This window comes from Stenella coeruleoalba (genome assembly GCF_951394435.1).
Source record: "Stenella coeruleoalba genome assembly, chromosome: 17".
In the NCBI taxonomy this organism is placed as follows: domain Eukaryota; kingdom Metazoa; phylum Chordata; class Mammalia; order Artiodactyla; family Delphinidae; genus Stenella; species Stenella coeruleoalba.
The window spans coordinates 42,221,433-42,241,500 of NC_137163.1; the positions used below are offsets into that span (position 1 = coordinate 42,221,433).

General features: G+C 33.7%; 1 protein-coding gene across 4 annotated transcripts in view; it reads left to right on the plus strand.

Annotated features, from left to right (window-relative positions):
- TRIQK (triple QxxK/R motif containing) overlaps positions 1–20,068 on the plus strand; it is a 96,828-nt gene that overhangs the window by 16,729 nt on the left and 60,031 nt on the right. For all 4 annotated transcript variants that reach the window (XM_079901936.1, XM_079901935.1, XM_079901937.1 and 1 more), the window contains one exon: positions 82–241. The gene's annotated coding sequence lies outside the window, so the exon portion shown is untranslated. The remainder of the gene's footprint in view (positions 1–81; positions 242–20,068) is intronic.

Here is a 20,068-nt window from a genome sequence, read left to right on the forward strand (position 1 = left end):
CACAGTGATTTTATTTTGTGGATGTTAAGGAACTGGAGATCATCCATTTAATATTTCCATAAACTCTGTTTTGGATTCCAGTAAGAAAAAGCAACCAAGAGTATTATTATTGGTATCTGGAGTTGAATTTTCCAGGAATGCGAGCGCAGCTTCCTCAGTAAAGATCTTGCCTTTGGAAACATCTTACTCCTTGACATCTCTCCAGAGTTAAGACTTGGCAGCCTCAAGGACACAGCACAAGGTGTGTTTATTTGATTTAACATTTGGCAAAAGGTGTTTTGACTTGTGGTTTGTTTTCTTTCACTTTGTTTTTCTTGTTTTGATTTGTTTGTTTTTGGCAATGAACTTGAGTTTGGAATTAGTTCTTTTTTATGGGAGGCAGGATTACAATGGGGAAATGTTTTTACTTGGATTTATTTTATGATTTTGGGTAAATCCAAGAAAATGAAGCAAGATCCATAAAACTATAAAATTTTATCTGATTAATTTGTTAAATCATTTAGTATTATTGTCTATGAGAATTTGTTGCCACATTAAATATTTGATCTCTCTTGATGTTTGATACACTATGATACTTTGATACATAACTATATGTTGATAATTATATATTGGTTAAAATCAATGTCCCTGCATAGTAAGTAATGAACAAATTAAGATCATCATAAAATATCTATTATTCAACATTATTTTAAATCTTTCTTGATTAATTGGTATATCTATGTCTCACATGTTTTGTGGAGAGAGGAAATATGTTATAAAATGGAAGAAAATGGGCCCCCATTATATCTGTGACCCTATCTTCTACTCTCTTCTTCCACCCCTCATTCTAATTAGAACTCTTCAATGGCTCCCCATTTCACTCAAGACAAAAGCTAAAGCTTTGAAACTGGCCTGTATGTCTCTGCAAGACCTGGCTCCTTGTCACCTCTCTAATCTCATCCCTAACTACTCACTTGCTTAGCCATACTGTCTCCCTTGTTGTTATTTGAACATGACAGGCGTGTTCCCATCTCAGGGTTTTTCCATTATTTTCTCTACTGAATTGCTTTCTCCCTGATATCTGCATGACCAATTTATTTACTTTCTTTTGGGTTGTTATTAAAAGATCACTTTCTAAATGAGGTCTTACGTGGTCACCATTCCAAAATATCCCTGCTCTGTGTTTTCTACTTAGCATTTATCTTATCTAATAAACTATGTATTTTATACTTATTTGTCTTGCTTACTGTCATTATCATTTGCAAGAATATTAGTTATTCCTATGAGGGCAAGGGATTTTGTTTGCTCTGATTTTATTCTAGCTACCAGAGTAGTCCCTGGCCTTTGATGAGTGAATGAATGAATGCTTAATTTAGCAAATATTTTTTAAGGACTTACCATGAGCAGTGCTAGTTGGTGAGGATAAGGAATGAAATACACAGTTCCTGCCCTCAGAAGTACACTTTGAAGGAGGTAGAAATTGCAACAGTATGAACAGAACATTATCATTACTTGGGGAAGCAACATTTAATCAGACTGTGTTGGGCTCATGAAAGTCTTCCTGAAAAATGTAACCCTTTGAATCACTCAAATAGCCTAGGTTATGCTGTAGGAATAAAGAAGCCCAAAGCTCAGTATCTTTCTTTTTTAAATTTTTATTTTATATTGGAGCATAGTTGATTAATAATGTTGTGTTAGTTTCAGGTGTACAGCAAAGTGCTTCAGTTATACATGTACATGTATCTATTCTTTTTCAAATTATTTTCTCATTTAGGTTATTACAGAATACTGAGCAGAGTTCCCTTCCACTATACAGTAGGTCCTTGTTGGTTATCTATTTTTAATATAGCAGTGTACAAGTCAATCCCATTCTCCCAATCTTAGCACAACAAATATTTATTTCTCACCCAGACTACATGTCCAAATTGGATTGGTAGGGACTCACAGTGACCAAAGACATTGAAGACTTCATCTGAATGTATTTCCATGATCACTGCAGAAGTGAGAAGAAAGAGTGGCTAGTTATGCACTGGCATATAGAGTTTCACTGGTCAAAGCAAATTGCTTTATTTCAAATGGGGGACTGTGAAGTACAATACTGGCCTCTACGCAAAGGGAAAGGAAAATTGGAAGATATGTGAACAGAATTAATGACTACCATGCCTTTCTACTGTTTTAAAGGAGTATAGGAAAATTGGAAGATATGTGAACAGAATTAATGACTACCATCTTTTCTACTGTTTTAAAGTAGTATAAGATACCCACGTAAAGAAGTATTTGAAAGCATTTTCAGAGAAAGGAAGGGCATGGGCAAACCCAGTAAGCTGTTACATATTATGATCATTTCAGAAAACTACACGTAGTTAAAAGTAGTTGGGGTATAGTGCATGCGTGGGATAAAGACAGATAAAGAGATTAGTGGGAAAACAGGGGTTAGATTATAGCACACTATGGAATTAGAGCTCTATCCTAAAGGACTTAGGGAGCATTGAATGATATAATATACCTCAGAGGAATTTCTTGATTAAATTTAATTTGTGAGAGATTATTCCTGTTTTTGTTTGTTTTTTTTGTTTTTATTGAAGTATAGTTAATTTACAATGTTGTGTTAGTTTCAGGTGTACAGCAAAGTGATTTTATATATATATGTATATATACATATATATGTGTGTGTGTATATATATATATATATATACTTTTTCAGATTTTTTCCATTAAAGATTATAACAAGATATTAATATAGTTCCCTGTGCTATATAGTAGGTCCTTGTTGTTTATTTTATATATAGTAGTATATATATGTAGTAGTATAGTATATGTTAATCCCATATTTGTATCATTTTTATTAGATTCCACATGTAAGTGATATCCTATGATATTTGTCTTTCTCTGTCTGACTTGCTTCACTTAGTATGGTAATCTCTAGGTCCATCCATGTTGCTACAAATGGCATTATTTCATTCTTTTTATGGCTAAGTATTATTCCATTGTATATGTATACTACATCTTCTTTATTCATGTGTCGATGGACATTTAGGTTGCTTCCGTGTCTTGGCTATTGTAAATAGTGCTGCTATGAACATTGGGGTGCAGGTATCTTTTTGAATTAGAGTTTTCATGTGAGATATTATTCTGGAATCAGTGTGGGGGATGGCTTTGAGGGGAGGAAAAACTGGAGACAGTAAGACCAATTATGATACTAATGCAGTAATGCTGGTGAGACCCTGGATAAAGACAATGACAGAGGAAAGAAAAGGAGGGGAACAAAAGGTAAAAAGGCAGGAAAGTGTTTATGGGGTGGACTCCAGGACACAGAGGAAGTAAGATACTTCTTACACTGGCAATGTTTGTGCCTGAGCATGTGTATGTGGATTTTTGTTTAGTGTGTGTGTAAATGTGTATGTTGCTGTGTGTGAGAGAGTGAGAGTAAGCTTGCAAAGTCAGTTGGCATTATCTAAAGATCTATGTTTTCTTTGTGATTTGGTAAACAAGCTCATGTGCCCAGATTGAAACGAAGATGGGTTTCAGGAGAGCCCTGCAAGCTGGAATGGCTACTGAGTCAAATGGGAGATGGGATCACTTTGGGGCTGAGAAGTTGCTGGGTAGTGTTCTGTACTTGTAAAATATCAGATTACACATTTTACAGCAAAAATTGCTTTGGGAAGTTCAGTTGCGTTTTTCTTTAAATTGTTTAGCGTTCAGCAATAATTTGAAAATAAACATTTTAAATGAATTTGTGTATGCTATTTCCATTAGAGGGGCCCATGATATATAACCTATCCCCTGCTCCCAAATTTTGGTTAATGTGATAATGAAGACCCAATCATTTTATAATAGAGGAAAATTTTCTAAAATTAGTGAGGTAGTTATCCAATGCTTTTATAAAATCATTTTTGATGATAGACTGAAATAAAATACTATAATGTTATAGTGAAGTTTAATTTTCAAAAAGAAAATAGAGAAGTGATTGGAATACTTATTATATTTTTCTTAAAGTTTTTTGGAAGACATTGGAATGTACTATAATTTAAAGATATTCTGAAATTGCATTTCTTGTTTGCCATTGTATGTTAGACCCATGGTCATTTTAAATATTTGGGATGCTAAATTTATTACTGCAAATTCAAGTCTGGTCATTGAAAGAACCAGTTTTATCTAATGTCAGACTACTGCTCTAGTAGAAAGAACCATACCGACCTGCCCAATGCACGTGGTGGATATATGAGAGAAATTGTGACATATCGACTTAGAAATAACATCAAGAGTTTACAACTCCTGAACTCCTGATAAGAGAATATCAAAGAAGTCGTGGAAGTGTTGAACTGAGAAGATTCTTTTCTTAGAATGGAGAATAATTGGAGATTTCTGACAAAGATAAGAGATTCAGTTGTTAGTTTAAAAAATGGGGACTAGTGTTTAAGATTTTTGTTGTTGTTCAGAAGCCTTCCATTTTAGAAAGTATTTTTGCATACTGATTATGTACATATACTGTAAACATATAAGTAATAATCTATTTATTCAAAGTTTTCAACACACTAACAAGAAGACAGCATATGTAATTTGGCATTTTAAAAGTTATCCAAAGATACTTTTGCTGAAACCACTTAGCTGATTATAGAAGATAGTTAGGAGACCAAATAATAGCAGAAAAGGTACAATTTATATGTAATTAAGTTACACATAAGGTACATATTATGAGACCATTCTTTTCTTTTTGTATCTCATTGACTTTTTAAATGAATGTGAGCTCATCAAGTTCAGGTTATTATTTTTTTGTCTAAAAAAACCTATTTGGACTGTATGGTGCCTCAACAATGAGTAACTGATTAAGCCAGAATGATGTAATAATACTAACAACATTTATTGAGCACTTACTATGTGAGAAGCACCATGTCAAGTACTTTAAATGAACTAGCTATTTAATTTAATGCTTACAGCAGCCACATGGGATAGGAATTCTTACTGTACTGATTTTAAAAAATGATAAATGAGCTTAACTTCATAAACAACTAAAAAGTAACAGAACCAGAAAGGAAACGAGTTAAAGCAGGGAAGAGTTAACCCATACTTTATCAGGCTCATATTCTTATAAAAGATAGAGAACTTATAGTAATATTTTAAAACTCAAAGCATTTTTAAATTAAGTTTATAATAATTAAGCATAAAATGTGGATGTTTTAAGTTAATGTAACAGTCTTCTGAAAAATATATCTACTCAAAAATATACTGAGTGTCTACTATGTCCACAGTGTTCTAATTGTTTGAGATTATTTAGTGTACAAACAATTGTGGTACTACATTCCAGTGGAGGGAAGTCAGAAAATAAGCAATAGACTAAATTTAATATGAAAAGAACTTTTTAACATTTTAAAAGTAATAGTTGATAGGTCTAAGGTAAAAATAACTTTTCTTTTGCAACACTGATCATATACTTGTTCATGAAAAAGGTGAATATTGATTGCTATAATATGGTTATTTATTTTAAATATTATTGACCATTACTTTGAAGAAATCTCTCCTTTCCTCCCTCCTTACACACTGAAGATGCAGCATTCCAAGAAAACAATTAAATGTCATTTGTAAAATAACTTTATTTTATTTAATTACAGAACTAAGTGCTCCATGGCTTAAACAGAATGAAAGTGAAAAGTCTTAGGACATATTTTTCCTATGAAGAACACATTTAAGTGCATTTTAGCACCAAAATAACTGCAGATGCCATGATTAAAGATTCAGTCGTCGTCCTTTTGTTTGCAATATATAGGGGTATGTTTATGTGTGTATGAGAAAAAGAGGAAGGGAAAGAATAAACATGAGAATGAGAATGAATAATGCCAAAGCTCCCTAGGTGCTTTTGTTTTAGTAGCTTCTCAGAATTCTACCTCTATAATTCAGGGAATTGACTAAACATTTATATATATTGTTAAAGTAAAGGATGCCATTTTCTCTGTTCTATGTTTCTTCTATTTTCTCTCAAGTGGTCTCAGTATTACTATACTGGATATTCTTTTATGTAGCTGTCTCTAGTATACCACTCTGTAACTACTTGGTAGACCATCTTACACCTATTCTTTCTTGTGTATGCTTTAAGGAGTTAAAAAATGGATATAGTTTATGAACTTCATTATTGAAGTAGTAATGATGTGGTACAGTGAAAAATTAAAATGTTCAATCACAAGGTCATTAACAAAGATTGAAAAATAATTAAGGGCAAATGATGAATAAAGGTTTTAAGATAAAATCGAAACTCAAGTATGAAAAGACCACTGTGTTGAGAGAGGCATAGGAAAGATTTTTGCAGAGGATATAATCTGTATTAAAAGTCCAGTTCTGTTAGGAACTAGACTTTTGTACTGAATGAGATAACATGAAAGTCTTTGGAACAGGCTGTAAAAAAGTTTTGGAAAAAGTAAAGGTAACAAAAGTGACAAATGTAGTTAAAAAATAAGCAGTAAGGAATATGATTCATTAGGGAGAATTTTGGACCAACCAGAGATTGTGATTATGGCCAATAATGTGAAAAATTTGGAAAACTATATTTTTCTTTATTAATTGCTTCATCAGTTTATTCATGCACTAAGAGTTGTTTACTTTCATAAAATCCCATTTTCTGATCTGAACTAAACAAGGCAAGTTTAAAGGCAGGGACTCAGAACAGTTCACAGCCTTTTCACTACATTCATTTCTAAATGCCTTATTTGAAAGAGAATGCCCTGGTTTATGATTTTCATATCTTTTTCCCTTTTAGAAAGAGGCAGATGGTATGAAAACTGGACTCCCTTATTTAAAGGGAATGTTGATATTTATAACCAAGCTTATCTCCAGCAAGATTTGTTTTTTGCAGCTGTTCCAGGTTGAAAAAAATATTATATTAAAGCCCTGGCTTGTTTTTCTTTCCATATTTGGGGGGGGGGGTAATCTTCAGAATGTGAAAAAGTGATGTTTGATTTTAAACATGAATGCAATGTAAACTGTGATTTTTTGCTTCTATATGTGAATTTTCTGTTTGTATGCTGTGATGATATTACTCTTTTTGTTTCACTGATCTATTTCCTAGATACATCACACTTGAGAAATAATTTACTCATCTTTTTCCTATCATCAAAGTATTCTAGGAAGTATAGTAGATTTTCACTGAGTTAGCCTTTATTATTAAACAAACTATTTTCTAACTGTCCATTTTGATATGTTAGTCATTTTCTTTCTGCCCAGAGTGAGTATGTTTCACTGGGAAATCAACTTTTTCTGTTCTTTTTTTATAGTTATATTATTTTTTGTAAGATATGTTTTTCTTTCTTATTTTCTATTCTTTGTTTCTATTTTCAATTATAAATGCTGCTATTTTTCTCTGAACATGTTTTAGAAACTTTCTTTTATAATTTAATAGAAAATTAATTATATTTTATACTCTAAACTTAATACTTAGAGCTATCTTTTTGGGCATGTGTTGACATAGAATGAATATCTAAGCTTATACACACACATAATCTTTGTTCATATGTGTTCTTATTATGTACCCACATGTACAAAATTTTCCATAAAGAAGGATATTTTATCAATAGATATATTGATTTATTGTGAATAAATGTGATTATTGATTTAAGTGGACATAACTTACACAGCTTGCTTGTCAAGTTAAAGCAAGCCCCACTATTTTCATAAAGATTACCTTCTTGAATATGAAATATTATGCAAATTATGATTATGTCAGACATATATTTTTCCTTTTTAATAATTAAAGCTGAAACTTTTATTTAAAAGTTTTTAGTGTTTATCAGCACTCACAATTAAACTATTTAATTTAATATCATGAAAACCAGCATATTGCTTAAATTTACAAAACCCAAACCATTATTAGTAGTAAACAGTTTATTTCCAGAGAGTTTCTGGCTGTTTTCTAAATAAACCCTTTAAACTTCAATCTTTGATTCATAAAATAATCAATCTCTCTCTTTAACCACATAGAACATGAGTAACTTTAATAGATTTTATCAGTTCAGTTTATTCCACACCTCCCTTTATTCTTTATAATGATAATCACAGTTAACAATGTTAAGTGAAGAATATGTGAACTCTTTGTTGGTGTGTCACCTCTCTCCCTATCTTTTTGTAAGGAATGCTTTTCACTCTAGTATGTTAGTTCATTGTACAAATGCCATTTTTTCCTTGCATGAGTGTTTGCCTAATGTGGGTTTAGTAAAAATTTAAATGGAATTCTCAAAATAAACAAATTGACTTGAAACACTTAGTGAAAGCTGCCAGCATTCTATTATTCTGTACTCTCACCATGTAACAAAGCAAGTGATTCTACAAAAGGTATGAAACTGCAAACAAAAGTCTTTCACCTTACTATTCCTGGTTTTATTATTATTGCTGCATGTTCCCAATGGATACCATATGAGTGAGCATTTAAGGATCCTGTGACCTGGGGTTGTCTATATTCATTTTCTACTTCTTTAGCCAGGAGATCTAAAGTATATATTTCTCAAATTCTTTGAAAATAATAAAAATAATAAAGATAAATAAATATAATAAAATAAATAAATAATTTATTTATAAATAAAAATAATAAAGGGTGTTCTTTCAGTCAGTACCTTATACATCTAAATCTCACATAAGTTCAAATACAAAGAGCTAGGGCAGAAATAAAATACATTCTTTTATTATATGATATGGCTGAAGGAGATGCTGTGTTTAGTCATATAGAAGTAGTAGTGTATAAAAAAAGTGAAATAAAATATATTTATAAACTATATTAGAATAATTGAAATTTTAATTCAGAAAGTATTTATGTGTTTCCCAGGCTTGCAGCCTTTCATTTTGAACATCAGTTATCATTATTCTATTAGTTCATGGGGAAAATAGCAAACTGCTCACAATAATCACCCTCTTTTTTTGAAATATCCTTCTAGAGGACCTGATTCCAAGGTAAAATGTTAGCTTATGTGAAGGAGGATTTAATTAACACTTGAAAATTGACCAGTGGGAGAGAGAGAAAACTTGTAGAGTAGTAATGCCATTTTATAGTGAATAAAAATTGATTCTAAATATAATGACACTTTAATTTCTTAATAAGAATGTAGTTTAGGAAGGATCTAACAAACGTGGCACATTATTTATTTATTTATTTTTGCGGTATGTGGGCCTCTCACTGTTGTGGCCTCTCCCGTTGTGGAGCACAGGCTCCAGACGCACAGGCTCAGCGGCCATGGCTCATGGGCCCAGCCACTCCGCGGCATGTGGGATCTTCCCGGACCAGGGCACGAACCCGTGTCCCCTGCATCGGCAGGCGGACTCTCAACCACTGCACCACCAGGGAAGCCCTACACATTCTTTTATCTTTAAAAATAATTACTGGGAATTCCCTGGTGGTCCAATGGTTAGGACTTGGCGTTTTCACTGTGGGGACCAGGTTCGACCACTGGTTAGGGAACTAAGATCCTGTAAGCTGTGTGGCACAGCCGTAAAAACAAAAAACAAACAAACAATAAATAAAATAATTACTAATAATAACCAACATGACTATGTTTAACTGATTCAATAAACTAGATATTAGATAATTAATTTCCAGGTATGTATTAGTTTTCTATTGATGCATAACAAATAACCATAAACTTAGTGTCTTGCAACAACAACCATTTATTAGCTCACAATTTTGTGGGTCAGAAGTCCAACATGGCCTGAATGGATTTTCTGCTCAGGGTCTTACAAACCTGAAATCAAATGCCAACCAGGCTGTTCAAGGCTCTGTGAAAGAATCCACTTTTAACCTCTTATATGTTCTTGGCAGGATTTAGTTTCTTCTGGTTGTAGGACTGAAGTCCTCATTTCCTTCTCAGCTAACTGATCTATTTCAGGTCAGCCTTATTTTTTGCCACATAGCCCCCTCCATCAATGGAGAATTTCTTATACCCAGAATTCCTTTGACTTTGAATTTCCCTGACTTCTCTGGCTTTGACCTCTAGACCAAGATTTAAAATGCTCATATGTGAAACCCCTTTGCTGTTAATGTAGCATAATCACAGGAGTTATATTTTATCATATTCACAGATTCCACCCACACTTAAGGAGGGGAAGAGATTTACAAAGAAAACCATATTGGAGGTCATCTTAGAATTCTACCAATCACATTTGATGTAGTCATTACTTATCAATATGAGTGTATGGATAACTTTTAATCAACGGTGTGCTCTAGGATTACCTCATTATTTTTGTAGCTAATACCAGGTCTTTCTTGCTCTGCTCACTTAAAATTTTTGTATTTACATCTAACATTTTACTTCCTACATCTCTGCTGCATTATCATAGTTTTCTTCTTATCTGTGTTTAGAACAGGTGAGACATAGGACCACACATTGAGATTTCTACTTTTAAAAAGCAGCTAATGAATTCCTAGGGAGAGTTATTCTGGGTTTCTTTTGGACATTCAAAACTGTTTTGAGAAAACACAGTTAATTGCAAAAAGCTGTAATGTATTTAGGAATTGATGGGGCAGAAATAGAGTAATGAATTATATATATATTATCACACGTTCCCCAGACAACAGATTCTGAGGCTCAGCTTAACCTTGAGTGCAATACTAGGGGGACAAGAGTGAGTGAAAAATGGAAGAAAGAAAAACTTTAGATAAGGAGGAAAAACAAATACAAGGTGGTTACTAAGCTGGCCATAGGTGCAAGAGAAAATGTAGACTTTTGTGTAGTCATGTGGGACTTCTCCAGGCCGGCTGTATAGAACCAATTAGTTGGGTTGAGCAGAAGAAAGTAATTTATCTGCCAGCATCTGCCTATCTCTTATTTTTCACTGGTCAAAGCTCACTTCATGGTTTGTTACTATCCCTGTACTTTTCAGATTGTTGTTGTGCTATGGGGCTTGGGATTTGGAAGTGGCAGGAGGAGCCAAGCTTCCTATGGGTCTAGGTGTAGGTATTGCTGTAGCTGTGGAGGTAGTGTTGGAAGCTGTACTTTCACCTTCACCCCCAGAGGAAGCCAAGTCAGCCAGTGGTATTTGAAGATTAGTTGAGGTTCATGGCTGGTGCTATTGGGTGAGTGATTGAAGATCCAGGAGGCAGTGAATCTGCGGAAGTACATAAATTGGGTCTAACATAGAATGACATATAGTGATTGCATCTGGTCAATTTCTTTAAAGATTCCTTATAATATGTAAATGGGCCTTTAATAGTACCTATGTCACAGTTAAAACTCACTAAATGTTTATGAAGTTTAATTTTTAGATAACATCGTCTCCTTGGTCATCAGATAGTCTTTTCAAAATTTAGATAGTTTATTTGTTAATAGATGGGGAAATAATCAAGCATAATTAATGTGAGAAGCAATAGATATCATTCCTTTGGATATCCATTGTTAATTGAGTCCTAGAGTTATACCGAAAGGCATTGATCTTGTGGATGTGTTACCTTTCAAATATGAGTATTCAACCAGGTCAATATTCTTTACAAAAGCCAATTGTCTAATTTTCACACCATTACTGTAACAGCAGAATTCAGATTAACATTTACATGGTCTTCTTATACAAAGATTTTGTTATTTATTTTTTGTTATTATTATTAGGATCAGGGTAGGATTGAACCCAGGTTCTCTGATAAGGCTTGTTGGACTGTCCAAGGTATAAAGGTTAAGAACAAATAGATGTATTTAATCTCTGAGGTTTCTTCTGATTCTGTGATTCTGTTGTACTAAATAAACTATTGTTTATACTCAGATCCTTCCTTTTATATATTTAAGGTAAGTTCCATGGCTTTAATACTACCATTCTCATTCAAAAACTGAGGTATATTCATATGTCTGTCTTTTAGTTAAGTTCTGTGGTTTTAACTACCATGTTTGTCCCAGATTTTTTTTTTCTTTCAAACTAACCTCAAATATTAATCTCTGGGACTATATTTTGATTGACTTTTGGAAAATTCTAACTATGAAGAAAATAATAGCTCTCTAAATTTTGTGGTTGATTGAGTGAACAAACAAACCAATCTAAGTTTGTATAATTCAAGTACATTTTCATTGTCAATTGTACATGAAAAGCATATTATCTGTTTTATAATGAAATATTTCATTATCAAATGAAATGTTATATAACAATGTTATAAATATCTATGTCTCACCCCCAAGAGTAAGAAATAAAATTACAAATTGAAAGCTTCATCTTATGGCCATGGTGGAGGAATATGGGCCACACTTTGCCTGCTTTAAACAACTATCAATAACAAACTGGTATATTTCAACAATTTTAAACATTGGACAACAGACAGTAGAATTGTGATTCCTAAGAGAAGGAAAACGATGAGCACTGGATTTCTTCCTGGAATTAATTTCCTGCTTGTGGGTATAGAGAGGAGGAACCCAAACAGAACCCAGCCACCTCACTGAATTTAGCTGATATGGATTGGAGTTTGGAGAAGCTGAGTGGGCTATATATGGTGGGGCAGAGTTCTGGAGGGAGCTATGCAGTCAGAGCATTTCAGAAATCTACATAGGGGTTCCCTTGCATCTTTATTGTGTGCTATGCCATACATGTGTAGTATGTAACTCTATTTGGCTGGGCATAGCATGGGAAGGGTGTGTTAAATTGAAGAATTATGAGAGCTTACACAGAGTGGGGAGATTAGAGCTTTGGCCAGTCAGAATGGAGGGACTTCATGGTCAAGTAGGGCATTTAGTGGGACCCTAGAGATTATAATGCCTTAGAAGTAGGACTGATCTGACTGAAGACTGTGCCAGACCCAGCCTAGAAAAACTTAAATAAAACCTGATCAGAGCTTCCCTGGTGGTGCAGTGGTTGAGAGTCCGCCTGCTGATGCAGGGGACACAGGTTCGTGCCCTGGTCCAGGAAGATCCCACATGCCGTGGAACGGCTAGGCCTGTGAGCCATGGCTGCTGAGCCTGCGTGTCTGGAGCCTGTGCTCCACAACGGGAGAGGCCACAACAGTGAGAGGCCTGCGTACCGCAAAAAAAAAAAAAACACCTGATCAAACTGATTTGTAACTTAACTGCTTTCCCATCCTCCCCTCCCCCTAAAAGAAACCCAAAATGTTTCAAAGGAAGAAAATGATATCCAGACACTCAACAATGTAACATTTACAATGTTCATCATCCAATAAAAATTACTAGACATGTCAAAGTGCAGGAAAATGTGATCCACAACCAGGATAAAAGATAGTCAATAGAAGCAGACTCATAAATGACAGATTTGGTGGACCTACCAGCAAGGAATTTAATTAGTTATTATGAATATTTAAAAATTTTTGGTGGGAAACATGAAAATAGACAAAACATGAACAAAATGGAAGGTATTAGAAAGAATCAAAGGAAGTTCTAGTAATAGAAAATACAGTTTATGAATTAAAAAAATTTACTGTATGATATTAATAGATTAGACACCGTAGAAGACAAGATCAGTTTGGACATATTGTAAGAAAATCAGCCCCGAATGGAAAATAGAGAGAAAATGATTGCTTAAAAATAAAACAAACAACCAAAAACCCACAGAGCCTCAGTGACTTATGAGACAATATGAAGTAGCCAAATATATATGTAGCTTAAGTCCTAGAAAGTGGGGGGCAGGAAAATATTTGTAGAAATCATGGCAGAAAAATTTTAAAATTTGATGAAAACTTTAAACTCACAGATCTAAGAACTCAAGGAATCCTAACCAGGTTAAAAAAAAAAAATTAGACACCAAAACGCATCAAATTGCTGAAAACAAGGATTTAAGAAATCTTCTAAATTAGCTAGATCAGGGGAGGAATATGAAGCAAAGAAAAAATGGTGAATTTGAAGAGTGTTCATCAAAACTATGCCAACCAGAAGACTGAAAGAAAATATTGTGACCCTAGAATTCTATACCCAGCAAAAATATTCTTCAAAAGTGAAACACAAAAAAATACTTAAAAAAAACCTTAGAGAATTTGTTGCCCAAACACTTGCATTACAAGCAATATTAAAGATAGTTCTTTAGGAAAAATGAAAATGAAACCTCAATTTATACAAGGAATAAAGAGAACTGGAAATAGTAAATATGTTGGTAAGTATAAAATATATTTTTCTCATTTCATAAATTTTTAAAAAGATGCTGGTTTAAAGCAAACATATTAACTATGGCTTGGAGTGTACTGTTGCAAGGCCTTATACTATGTTAAGTAGTAGAATGTTATTTGAAGATAGACTGTGATTAGTTATGTATGTGGGTTATAAATTCTGGAGTAACCACTGAAAATGTAAAACAAAGAGGAATAACTAATAAATTAAAAGTGAAGATAGAATATTAAAAAATGTTCAATTAATCCCAAAGAGGCAGGTAAAGAAGAACAAGGAAAAGAACAGATGGAAAAAATAAAGAACAAATTGCATGATAGTAGATATAAACAGAAATATATCATAAGTCCAATAAACAAAATTATCTTAAAACTCCATTTGAAACAGGTATTTTCAGCCTGGGTAAAAAGACAAGCCGCAACTATATGCTATCAACAGATATAATTAAATACCTCTGTGCAAACTATCTCAATTGTTATCTTCCTTCCTCGTTCCCACCAAATAACTAAAGAATTTGGTGTTTTGGTGTTTATTATTAGGAAGCATGAATATACGTATATATAATATTGTATATATTTTACCTAAATAATATTGGCTATTGATTTGAATGTTTTAAAATTATATAAATGTATTAACACATGTATTTTGTCCATATGTTTTACTGCCTTATATTTCATTGATGAATAAATTGTGATGTACATGCAGGGCTTTTTTTTTTTTTGCTGTTATTAAAAATGTTGCACTGAACATTCTTTCTAGTGTTTTTGTGCATGTAAATCTAGAATTGTTTTTCTAATTCATATAACTAGCAGAGGAATTGATGATTCTGGTGAATGCATATTTTAAATTTTACTAGATATTGCTGCATCACTCCCCAAAATACTCATTAGTTACTGCTCTTATTTTATTACAGTAATCTATTCTCTTTAAAAAGTTCTGTAAGTGATCTTGCATGCATTTTAGAGGTATTCATAGTATTTATAGGTATTTTATAGATTTTACTGTTATAGTAATTATGATCTTTGTACCTAGATTTAATATACAGTAGCCTTGCTGAGCCCTTGTAAAGAATGTTGCACACATTCTAATAATTTGCCTGTAGTTTCCTTTCTGTCTCCCCAGTCATATTATTTGTGAATAATAAGTTTTTTTTCTTTCTTTCCAATCCCTGTATCCTTTCTCCCCTTGTCTCACTATATTACCTGGATTTCTCAGTACAATGACTATATTTGTCTTGTTTATGATTTTCACTATTAAGGATAATCTTTATCTGTTTGCCTATTCATAAGCAGAGTGAGAAAGTTCTTTTCTATTCCTGTTTCCTCCCTCCCTTTCTCCCCTGCTCCCACCCAACTCTTCTTTATTTTCTTTCTCTCTTCTCTTTAAGAATCAATGGGTAGTAGATGTAACTTTTATTTTTGCATCTATTGATTGAGGACTTTCATTTTTTTCTCTTCTTTAAACAGTTACATGCAGAATATTATTAATGTGTTATCTAATATTAAACTATCCTTCCATTTTTGTTATTGGTCCAGCTTCTTCATGGTGAATTTTGTTATTTTGATTATACATACTGGATTTAGTTTATAATATTATATTTAGGATTTTTATATCTCTCTTCATAATTGTGATTGGCTTATGATTTTTCACTCTCATAATGTTCTTATAGTGCATATTTGTATTTTTCAAAATAGCTTATTATATATCTGATCTAGCTTGTTAAGGATTTTCTTTTCCTCTAATATTCCTTTCACATCTGAAGCTGGGGAGCTGATTGATAAGCATGTCTCTTAACCAGTTCTTGATATCTTTTATTCATTAACCAGATGCTTATTCCCTTCCTTATAATCCTTCTAAATCAGCTTTCCAATAATCCCTTTAATTCAACAAACTTTACATGAAACAGAGGTTTTATGGGATGATAATGTGCAAAATTTGAAAAGTTGGACAAGTAACATTGGAAACATAGTTTCAAGTCCTCTCAGAGATTGACAAGACACGTGTGGAGATTCAGTAAAGCTTTGCAGAAAACTTGTCCTAAAACTACCACATTTTGGGAACTTGGTTCACGTTTACTTCAATGTAAAATACATGTAAATTAAGAAAAATAAAAATTTTAACTTTAAAATAAGCCAAGCTTGGTTATAAATAGTGATTTTGATAGATTAAGAGTGAATCAGAATACTTCATCTACACAGATATATATTATTTTGGGCTAAACATAAAAAACATACTTTTTGCTAGTAAAGCTTTGTTTCAGGTAACTTATTGAAAGCTCTGAATAAGAATTTGCTAATGTTACTTCAGAACCAAGGTAAGGGAGTTCATATTGAGGAATTATGATAAAATAGATATACATCTGTTTACTTAGGAATTTCAGAGATAAGAATAGATGCCATCTGAGATGTTTGCATTTAGAGCTTATTGTTTTCCCTCATCTTTTAGCTACCAGTTTTTGGTAGCATCTGGTTGGAATACAATTTTTTGTTATTGATATGATAATTGAAACAATCTTGGGTTTCATAAAATTCCCTTAAAATAACCGCTCGTTTAAAGGGATTATAAGTATTGAAAAATCAAAGTTTGTGACCTTTAGAGCTAGAACCCTATTTTTAATTACTCTTTGTCTCTTCAAGAAAAATAGTCTGAAGCTGTGTTGGTCAAAGGTCAAAGATATGAAACTGCCTTTTCTCTGCTTGAGTCCCTCAAGCCAAACATAGCCTTGGTTCCTCTCATTCCTCTTGACTGTTAGTAGCTCTTAGCATGCAGTGTACACGTTGCCTGACTTACTGATTTTATACTAGAACTGTAGGTGTCTTTGCTCTTTTTACATGGTTGGTTATGTGTCTCTTCTTTTATCAGCATTTTGTAGTAGTAAAAACAGGGTCTGGAGTTTTATTTATTTGGTACCATATTATTGTAACCTATAAAAACTTTTTGAAAGTGCAGTTTACAATAAAAATAAAATGCTTATTTGAAAGAGTGTAGTTTATGACTTTTTAATTAACTATTAAAAGTTATAGGCCAATCCTAGCTTAATTATCTTTTGCAAATGTAATACGAGAAATTAACTGAAGTGCATTTCCCATTTTGCTGAATTTAAACCCTGCAAATCATAATGATCATTTTTCTGCTTAGGAACATGGTCCAGAGAAAAATCCTCTCCCTGTCAGATTTGAAGTCCCTATTCCTTTGATATTTATGCGAGGTTCAGAATTTTAAAAAATAATTCCATGGGACCCAGCTAATGTAACTCCCCCACCCTCAAATGATGAGCATTGCTGATGGTACATGCAGGCAGCTTTTTGTCTATTCTGGGCAGTATAAATTTAATGTGTTGTTTTCAAGTATGCCATGTGTCCAGATGCCACAACAATCTGTGAATTAAAAAGGCATTAAAATAAAAGTAAGTAAAATATTTGTAGGTATTTTTTTTTATGAAGGCCTGGGAATTTGTGATACAATTATGTTTGGATTAACTAATTCTATTAGGTTTCAGGAAAAACAAGTGCATTGTTTTCTTACAGCAATTTTAAACATTTTATGGTGTGGATTTATACTACTACTCTATCCTCATCGCCTAGCCCATACCTTCTTCTCCCGCTATATTACCTATTTCCGTTAATGACATTACCATCTCGCTAACCCAGTATTTTGCAAGTATAGGCCATGAACCACCTGAGTTTGAAAACTGCGGCAGGGAGCTGGTGCTTGTTTAAAATGCAGCTTCCTTGGACCCACCCCGACATTTCTGACCGGGTGTCTCTGAAGAATAAGACCTGGGACTTTGTATTTTAGTTATGACTCAGTTTAAAAGCATAGTCATCTTCAGCTCTTCCTTTGACTCATACCCCCATCCAGCATGTTCCCAAATTCTAAAAGTCAAACACCAAAACATCACTTCCTTTCTATTTGCTGCATTCCTTCCTTAGTGGATTGCCTTTGAACACAACTAAATTTTTTTTAAAACTTATTAATTATGTTCAAACCTTCCAGTCTTTCTAATATCATTAGAAAGTGTCTGATTTGGTTACCTCACTGCACAATACCCTTTTATGGTTTCCTGTTGAAAACAGGAAACCCGAGCCTTTTCCTCTGGAACTGAGATGCTCAGTTCTGGGCAGCTGACCCTTTCCACAGGGACTGGGATCTCCCCATTTTACCCAGGCCACAGCTGCCTCCTAAGAGGGAGGCCTGAGTACTGCATGCAGTTATGAGTTAAGCTGGTTCGAGATATTACACATTCGTGTTATATTCATTCACTTTTTAAGATGACCTATTTGGCCATTTTTCCTCCCCTTAACACTTATGCTCCCCATTATTTTGTTTTTGTTTTTGTTTTTCATGGACCACTCTTTTGCTGTTCCCTTATGTTCCTATATTTTTCTTTATGTCCCTCTTGAACCCCATCCATTCTCAAGCAATTGATTATTACTTTTACCTCTTGGCATTAATTGAAACCTTATTCTTCTCAGAGACACCATTTCCCTGAAGCTTTCTTCAGTGGAAACTTCTTTCTTTAACCCTCCACATACCCATGGATCAAGATTTTGGTTATCTTTTCATTTCCTTATTACCACTTCCAGATCATTTCTTTTTCCATGCATATAGAATGACAAATGAAACAAAAAAAACCCAGCTCCTTTGTGGTTCATTCCATTAGACTGTAGTGCCCTTTACCTCTCTTCTTTGCCGTTATCTGTGGACATTCAGGTCACAGAGTCTCCCTAACTTAGAGTTTTCTTTCCATCCTACCCCAAATCTTTCCACCCTCCTGAGTACCTTCACTATTCATATGTATGAAGTGTATATTATTCTGGTCTCTCGTTTCCTTATCTGCCATATTGTTTTTCTGTCATTTTAGTCACCCTCCATGATGGGTGATTAATGTGCTTCATCCCGATAATAACATCAATCACCTCACACTTTCTATTAATAACCTTTAGTTCTTCTAGAGTAAATGAAGACTTTGGTTATTGGACCTCATACAAATCTTTAAGTCCAAAAATCAATCTATTTTCTGCTTAACTCTTAAATCCTCACGGTCTCCACTTCTTTCTCTATCTTTAAACTCCATGGTACATCATTTCACCCACTTTTTATAGTACCCTAATCTTCTTGCCCTACTGCCCTTCTGTTATGCCTGTCCGGGAAAAACAAAACTTTGCTTAATCTAGCTCTCTATCCCTTCCCTAGACCAGCAGTGCACAGCTGAACACTCAGAAATATATTATTTGCAATCATGTAGCTTGCTGCTACTGTGGATTCATGGTTACCAAATTAATGTGGTCTCTTAGTGTTTCTCATTAATCTGGTTTTCCCTAGACACCTCTTTCCATTTCTCCACAACAGAAATTCCAGCCTCTGCACTCTCAAATCTCCAAACTTCCCACCTTCCGTTTCACTCTTAGGAGATAACCTTGCTTCCTAATTCATGGTGAAAGGAGAGCTACAGCTTAGAGCTCCCTCTGCTTTCGGCAGCCAAACCTCAAAACTTAACTCATCGTTTTTCCTCTTTCCTGCTGAAGTGAAATAGGTAGTCTGCTATGATTATTCCTTCAAGTGTACACTGAATTCTGTCCCTTCCTATCTACTTGGAAACCTCAATCATTTTCTGTTTTTTTTTTTTCCTGTGTCTTCACCTCCTCACTTTGTGCTGGTTGCTTCTACTTACTATTTAGACCAACTCAAATTTCCATCTGTATTCAAAAACAAACATGCCCTCAAGAGTAAAACAAAGCAAAGCATAACAAAAAAATCTCCCTCAACCTCAGTTCCTCTACTTACTATCCTATATCTCTCCTTCCTTTTACTTATTTTGTAATAGATTTGTCTAGGCTTTCCATCTCTGCTTTCTCACCTTGTACATATTCCTTAGACCATAGGAATTAAGTGTTTCAGTGTATGTGTCAGGGAAGAAGCAGGGATGACCATTGTTAAATCATATTATAAGGCCACTTATAATGAAACTGATGAATGCCCATTCAATTTAGGTCCAAAGGAGCCATTGCTTCTTTTGCTCAGCATAGTATTTTTGA